The 6,200-nt window shown below is 44.1% G+C and overlaps 1 long non-coding RNA gene across 1 annotated transcript; it reads left to right on the top strand.

The window, feature by feature from the left end:
* The first annotated feature begins 498 nt into the window (after positions 1-498).
* Positions 499-5,855, top strand: LOC110324198. The gene is made up of 3 exons (XR_002380676.1): positions 499-1,006; positions 5,050-5,227; positions 5,559-5,855. It is a non-coding gene; the product is annotated as an uncharacterized LOC110324198 (long non-coding RNA).
* Positions 5,856-6,200: the final 345 nt, after the last annotated feature.

The following is a 6,200-nucleotide window of genomic DNA, read 5'->3' as shown; positions in this document are numbered from 1 at the left end:
GACCCCTGTGAAAGGGTTATTTGGCACCTCCCCCCTTGAGAGGGTCTTGACCCAGAGGTTGAGAAATGCTGTCTTAGAGTGTTGTCCCCCACCACACCTGAATAAAAATAAAATGTGCCATCACCTAGGGCTTGTAAAGCTGCAAGGCCACAGGTGAGGCAGGAGCCATGAGAAACGGCTTTTCTCTCCGAGCTCGAAACATCTCTGTCACCTCGCTTGTTGGGAACCATAAGCAAGGGGAAAAAAACAGCTTTCAATCTTTGTAGCAACCCAGCCCAGCAATATGGCAGACTAAAGCAAGGATCCCAGACCAAAAAGCCACATCATCGTGGGATGCTGGTTGTGAATTTGGTCCCGTCAGAGACTGGACAGCCTAGATACACTGTGGAGGGCAGTTGGGATCCCAAAGGCCTTGAGAATGGTAATGGACACGCATACCTACTTTGTAAGTCCAGACTTCCCTCTAGGAGCCCCAGGCTGTACCTGGGGCTCATTCCCTGAGAGGTTTAATTTATAAAGGACTTTAAGTCCCACTTTTTTAAAAAAGGAGAATGTTTGGTATATTCATTTCCATCTCTGGAGGAGCTGAGTACAGCTGTCCTTTCCAAAGTCTACGATGGGTTCTCTGTGCATAGGTGCCTGGGAGTTGATGCTGCATTGAGACTCTGAAAAGAGCAGACTCTAGTGATCAGAGGGATGGATGGGGCAGTGAAGAAGGCTAGCAATAAGGGTGGGTCGTGTTTGTAAGGGGTGGTGGAGACACAGGAATGTGGTCTTTCTCCTGCTGGTTTCTCTCCTGTTCCAGGGACAGGGCCATCCTAGTGCCTGGAAAACAAGGTGGAGCCGGTACTGGAGGGACTTAAGCAACAGACTTCTAAACAAAAGCCTGAAGCTGACTCATCTTCTCCCGGGGTCCTGCTGTCATCATCAGTCCTGTAGTGATTAGACCCGAGCTCTGCTGACCCTCTGGAATTCCCAGTTCAATTGAAAGGTATCCAGTGCCTCTGTAAATGGCTTTCCTGGCTTGCCAAGGTCAATGTCTTAGAGTATCTATTGCTGTGATAACATACCATGACCAAAATCAACCAGGGAGGGGAGAAGGGGTTAGTATGTACTCCAACATTCAGGGAAGTCACAGCAAGAACCTGAAGGTAGGAGCCGATGTAGAAGAATGCTGCCTGTTGGCTTGCTCCTCAGAGCTTGTTCAACCTGCTTTCTTATACACCCCAGGGACCACCTGCCCAGGATTGGCACCACTAAGTCCACAGTGAGGCAGACTCTCCCACATCAATTATAAATGAAGACAATACCCTACAGGTATACCTATGGACTAATCATATGAAGGCATTTTCTCAATTAAGATTCCTTCTCCCAAAGATATCTTGGTTTATGTCAAGTAACAAAAGCCAACCAGTCCAGTCACTCTCCAGTTGCCAGTCTTGGGTGGTTCTGGGTCCCTAACTTGTTCCTGGAGAGCCCAGACTCAGTAGGTCCCTGAAGTCAGTCTGGTCATGTCTGTTTCCCGGAGATTTAGCTGCAGTTCCCCCTCCTGGAGTTGGTAGCAGGGACAAGCTCCAGGCTCCATCCCATTTGGGAGAGCTTCCTTGGATAGGAAGAAACAAACGGCAATGAAAACAAAACACTTCCAAAGGGGACTTTCCTGTCAGAACTTCCTGGCAGCTCCCAAGACAGTGACCATGGAAACACCGGGCTGTGGAGGTCAAATGACAGTCATAGTCATCACATCCTCTTTCTGGAGAAGGATGACAACTGCTGTTATTAGGGGAGATAACTTGAAATGGTTAAGTGTACTCTGATCCCAGTAACTGATGTTCCTGCCTCTTCTGCCAAGAGGAGGCAATAAACTGCCTGGCGACTCATCTTGGCCAAAGGGTGCATTTTTTTTTTTTTTTTGAGTTGGAAAAATGATGGATTTGGTGTAAGTTGTAAGCAGAAGTCTGAGGTCATCTTACGTGCTCCCTTCCTTGTCAAACACCATTGATGACCAAGCTCTGTGATTCTACCTTCTTTACAATTCCCCATTAGGCCTTTCTATCATTGATCCAGATCACAGCCTGTCCATTACTGCCTTGGTATTCCCCACAAATCTTAATTAACTTCACTACCTTGCTTCTTTTTTCTATGTCCTCCACACAGACATGAGGGAAATGTGGCCATGCCTTGAAAGTGCCTGAGATCTTCCTATGAGTGTCCATTACCTCCTAGGTAAATTAGGCCAGTGCCTCCATATCTCAGATTCCCTTTCCCCATCATGCCTTATGTCCCAAACTGGATAACCCTCTTCATATAATGTGTCCCAGAATAGGCTTTTCCTGTAACCACTTACTGGATTGCGTTACCAACAGTACTTTATAAAGAACATAAACAAGACAGCATAGACAACAGAAATATATTGAACCAGTGCCAGAGAATACAAGTCCAAAGTCAAGATGTAAGAAGGGACATGGCCGCTTTTGGCCACAGCAGCCATCTTCCAGTAACTCACCAAAATGATGAACCCAAAGGGAAAGAGGAGAGGCACCCTGTATATGTTCTCGAGGCTTTTTAGGAAACATGGAGCTGTTCCTTTGGCCACATGCCTGCGAATCTACAAGAAGGACGATATTGTAGACCTCAAGGGAATGGGCACTGTTCAAAAAGGAATGCCCCGTAAGGTGGGTGTTACCACTGCAAAACCGGAAGAGTCTACAATGTCACCCAACAGGCCGTGAGCATCATTGTAAACAAGCAAGTTAAGGGCAAAATTCTGGCCAAGAGGATCAATGTGTGGATTGAGCACATCAAGCACTCGAAGAGCAGAGACAGCTTCCTGAAGCGGGTGAAGGAGAACGATCAGAAGAAGAAGGAAGCCAAAGAGAAGGGCACCTGGGTCCAGCTGAAGCGCCAGCCTGCTTCACCCAGAGAAGCACACTCTGTGAGGACTAATGGAAAAGAGCCTGAGCTGCTGGAGCCCATTTCCATAGGAATTCATGGCCTAAGGTACAAAAAAAAGAAATAAAGGACCGAACAGCAGAGTGTTTTTAAAAAAAAAAAAAAAAAAAAAAAAAAAAAAAAAAAGGGACATGTTCTTCTTGAAGACTTTAGGGTCAAACTGTCCCAGGTCCCTATCTTAGCTTCTGGTGGTTGTTGGCAGATTTTGGTTCCTTGTCAGTAGGAGAATGCCTGTGGACACTGCCTACATCTCCTTTTGTATACATGTATGTGTATATATATGTGTATGTGTACATGTATATATGCACATGTTCAAGCGTTGATAAAAACACCAGTTTTGTTTAATTGGGACCCATTTTAATAACCTCTTTTTATCTGGATGCTATCACCAAGTTAGGTCACATTCTGGTCTTGGAGGTGGGGAGAGGGTTATAATTAACGCCCATAACACTTTCCAGTATAGATTCCTCAGGGCAGCTTGAAGGGTAGTGGATGAAAGCTCACCTTGCCAAGCCTGAGAACACGCATGTAACCTCGTCTCACTTGGTGGAAGGATAGAACTGACTCTGCAAACTGTCCTCTGACGTCCACGTGGGCACTGTGGCACGAATGTACCGATCTTCTCCTGAGTTTTAAAGGATAGAAAAACCTGGTACGCTTTTTTTGACCTCTCTACTGTCCCCCTGATGTCCTAGGAAGATAAGACTACCTCCTCTTTGGCTCATTCTGGATCTGTATAAAAGACCACAGCGGACCTGATGCGGGGTTTTCAGCTTATGCCATATTTGTTTTTCTTATTAGACTATGAGTTCCTTTAGAACGGAAAAGACAATTTGCCTGCATCCCCAGATCCTGAACAATGTCAAATACACAGGAGGGACTTAGCATTTGTTGCTGGAGCTGTGAAGTGCTGAATGCATGGGCTCTTAGTAACTAAGTGTGTTGACTAATGATTCTCTCACCTGATTCCCTCTAGGGTCCCAATTTGTTTCCAGAGTGGCTGACTGCTCTTCTCTCCCCCACCATTCCCGAATTGGGCTGAGCCATCTGTGTGAATACAAGACTCGGGAGTGTTATTCCCCAGAGTGAATGGATATGCTTCGTGTTTGCTTGCAGGATAAATGAATGACAATATAAACAACTTTTATACACATCCACAGGCACACACACTCACAAAACTAGCTTCTACAATTGTAGAGACCCAGTTCTACCACCTGCTGCCTTTCAACCAGAGAAGCAGGAAACCCAATGATATGATCCAGTCTGAGTCTGAAAACTTAAGAATTGGTGAAAAGAGATATAGAAACAATGGGAGTAGACCTGAAGTCCAAAGGCCCAGAAGATCTGACATCTGAAGGCAAGAGAAGATGGGTGTCCCACCTCAAAAATCTTTTTCCTGTTTGTTTTTTGTTGTTGTTGTTGTTGTTTTTGTCTACTCAGGTCTTCCGTGGATTGGATGGTGTTCACCCACATTGTTTGGGCAGACCATCTTTATTCTATCTGATAATACAAATGCTAGACTCATCTGTGTTCCTAGATGCAAATGTTTCTCCAGTTACCAGCCTTCCTTAGCCCAGTTACATTGCCACATTAGGCACTGTAATACTGTTAATAGATAAAATGTATATAAGCAGGGGTGTGGTGGCTTATTAGAAGTGTGACCTTATTAGAGGAAGTGTGGCCTTGCTAGAGGAAGTGTATCACTCTATAGTCCAGGCTTTGAGGTCTTAAATGCTCAAGCTATGCTCAGTGTGAAACACATTCAGTCTTATCCTGGTTGCCTTCTCATCAAGATGTAGAACCCTGGCTCCTCCGGCACCATGTCTGCCCGCCTGCTGATATGGTTTCTACTATGATGACAATGAACTAAATCTCTGCAACTGTAAGGCAGCCCCAATTAAATGTTTCCTTTATAAAAGTTGCCTTGGTCATGGTGTCTGTTCACAGCAATGGAAACCCTAGCTAAGACAATGGGCTGTATTAAAAATAGTTAATAATTAAATAATCAGAGCTATCTAATCAAACAGAACAAGCCAAAATAATTTCTAGCAATTAATGAGGAATGTGACAATGGTGTTTTCTTTATTTTGATATTAGGATACAGAAGTGAATTCAGAGTGTGTCAGACAGAACTTCAAAATGGCCTCCCATGAACTTTAACCTGCTGTTACTCCTCTGATTACACCATTACACTATGTGGTATGGTCTGAAAGTGAACCAACCTCCACGTGGCGTAGTATTCTTGGACCCCAGCTGGTGATAAAATTTGAGAAGGGTGAGTTATGTAACCTTTAGGAAGTGGGGATTGGCTGGAGGAAGTGGGTTACTGGAAAAGTGGGCTTCAAGGGTTAGTAGCCTGGCCCTACTTCCTGTCCACTCTCTGCCTCCTGACTCAGTATGACCAGCATCCTGAGGTTCCTGCTGCCATACCTTCCCTGCCATAATATTTTGTCTTAAACTGTGAGTCAAAAAATAACTGTTTCCTTTCTCGTGTTGTTTCTTGTCATGTATTTGGTCATGAGAAAAGTACCTAACACGTAAGAGCGATTGTCCATGTGGGCCTAAATAATCACTCAAACCAATTAGAATCTAAATATTCACTGTAGCTGGTAATAGAGTCAAGGAGTTGCAGAGCACAAGGAGAACTTGACTCAGCTGTGCTGGCTTGAAGGAGGAAGAACTCTGAGGCAGAGAAACTTCTATGAGATAAAAGATGTTGTATAGAAACAAAGACCCTGATTGTACAGCTTAAAGAAACAGAACAGCATTGAGACAACAGCCCAAGATACCTGAAGGACATTTCCCTGACCTCTAGAGAAGTCTAGATGTCTGACATCTTGATTTTAGCCTGTAGAATCTAGGCAGACAACCTAGGTGGGCCCTCCTGAATTCAGAACTATGAGATAATAAATGGATATTGTTTTAAGTCACCCAATACTTGGAAAATTATTCTGCAATACTAGAAATACAAAGGATGGTGAGTATTAAAAATTAACTTGAAAACAAGAAGAAAATGCCAACATGTTAATAGGGACTGCCTTTGGTGATCCATTCTGTACGGATTTTACAACGTATGTTCTCTATTCCTACAATGAGAAAAAAAAAAGTGTCTCGGCTTTCTTTCTTATTAAGATCTAGATATTTTCAAGACTGGGGCTGCTCAATCTTTTTGACTTGGCCCAGTAGATATTTTAGAACCCAAATTCAGCTTTCCAAGCCAACATGGATTTACATCTTCAAACATGACC

This window comes from Mus pahari, chromosome 7 (genome assembly GCF_900095145.1).
Source record: "Mus pahari chromosome 7, PAHARI_EIJ_v1.1, whole genome shotgun sequence".
Taxonomy (NCBI): Eukaryota; Metazoa; Chordata; class Mammalia; order Rodentia; family Muridae; genus Mus; species Mus pahari.
The sequence above is the reverse complement of the archived record's forward strand: the minus strand, read 5'-3'. Positions and strand labels throughout refer to the sequence as shown.